At 35.8% G+C, this 1961-nt stretch overlaps 1 long non-coding RNA gene across 1 annotated transcript; it reads left to right on the top strand.

Annotated features, from left to right (window-relative positions):
- Positions 464-1961, top strand: LOC110264313. The gene is made up of 2 exons (XR_002350243.1): positions 464-964; positions 1660-1961. It is a non-coding gene; the product is annotated as an uncharacterized LOC110264313 (long non-coding RNA).

The following is a 1961-nucleotide window of genomic DNA, read 5'->3' as shown; positions in this document are numbered from 1 at the left end:
TACTTTAAATTCACCAAAATTTTTCAGAACAAATTAACCAAATAAAACTTCAAAATAAAGTCTCTAGTTTTTATGAAAATAGCACCAGTTTCCATTATTCTTATTATTCAATTTCACTTAAACTCTTATAAAAATTTTGGGAGAACCTCCGATAAAACTCGAACTTTTAATCCTTCAAGGGTTCCATCCAAAACAAACATCTCTCAAACCCTTCTCAACCTTTTTAATACCCAATAATTTCTCAATATAAGTATTTTTGGCTTGTTATATTTAATTGTCTTTAAGTTATTAAACTTTCACACATTAGGACAACTAATAATTTGTTCAAATCCTAATCTTCCCGGTTCAGTCCATGTTGAAAAACTGCCATTCTAAAAACTACCAGAAAATCGCTAAACCGGTCGAAAACCAGACGGTCAGACCAAACCGGGACTAGGCCAATTTTCACAAAAAGGGTCAGACACGGTGAAAACCTAATTGCTTCGTTTCTTCTCCCCCAGCCCCTTTCTCCCTTTGATTCAGAAACAAATTGAGCAAAAAATGCTAGCCATCATCACCACTGCAAGTAATGGCACATTGCCGCCGTCCGTCCCACTCAAAGCTGTTATCCGTCCGTCCGTCTATCTAGCTTCCCTCGTGCTCCAAGTCTCCAACCCCTGTTCGTGTTCACCGATTGCAGCTTCTTCCTCGAGGTCAGCTCGGTGTCTGTCGTCTTCATCTGCTCAGCCGCGCTTCCGTCGCCCGAGCCATTGAATCCCTTTTTCTTTGCAGATTGAAGTTTTTCTCCTTGCTTCTCATTCGATCTGGCAGAGTGCTCACTTTCCACCCCCAATCTATTTTGCTAACCGCATCACAGAGCACTAGTTGCGGAACTCTGCCGTTGTTATGCCGAGGAGGATGACCTTGAACTTCCGCCGTCTTGTCGCCGTCGTCTGTCGCTGTTTGTCCTCCTCTGCGATTGAAGGTCAGTGACTCAGAGCTCACTTGTTCTTCATTTTTTAAATTTATTTTATGCTTTGTTCAGAAATCATTGAATGATTATTGAATATTTTGTGCTTTTGTTGAATGATTATCTGATTAATGATTATTGATTAGCTCTCTGCTGCTGTTTTGTGTTTTCTATTTTGTGACTTTTGGATTGTGATGTGCTGCTGCCTACTGGTGATGAATTACTTTGTGTTTACTATTTTGTGTTTTTTTTTTATGGTAATGTGCTGCTGCTATTGTTGATGTGCTGCTTTGTGTTTACTGTTTTGTGGTTTGTTTGGGTAGTGATATGCTGCTGCTATTGAGATGCTGTTTTATTTTTTACTGTTTTGTGATTTAATTATACTTAAATTGTGAGTTTCTTACTCTCTTAAACTCTTAATAATTCATTGTTTTATGATTTAATTATGCTTAGATTGAGTTTTTGCAAATTTTGATGATTGATGACAAACGTTTATGTTGACATTTTATTTTTAGATATTTCTTGTGTTTTTAATTTTTGTTGAATGACTATTTGATTATTGATTAGCTCTAATTCTGCTGTGCTACTATTTTGTGTTGTGATTTTATTATTTTAATTTACTGATTATTGATTATTGATTAAATATTTGTGACATATAACCTCTGTCTTGTAAGTACTTTAACTTTTGTGTTTGTGCACTACATTGGCAGAGAAACTATGTGATTTTGTCGGCTACCCTTCTCAAGAGCCTGATGAAATGGTTTTTGTTCCCTCTCCTATAGAATCGAAAATCAGTATGCTTCTGTTAGTGATAAGAATTTATTTTGATGCCAAAACAATGGTAATGACATGAATTTATTTTTGCTTCCTGCTACAGATGATTGATGATCAAGATCTAGGTTTCTTTGCCAAAGACTTTATTGACACTAGATAAAATTTACTAGATGAATATTTTGTTCAAAAACCACTTTGAATGATTATTGATTAGCTCTACTCACTGTTGTTGTGCTCA

Source organism: Arachis ipaensis, chromosome B07 (genome assembly GCF_000816755.2).
Source record: "Arachis ipaensis cultivar K30076 chromosome B07, Araip1.1, whole genome shotgun sequence".
NCBI lineage: Eukaryota > Viridiplantae > Streptophyta > Magnoliopsida > Fabales > Fabaceae > Arachis > Arachis ipaensis.
This window is presented reverse-complemented; position numbering and strand designations above follow the sequence as displayed.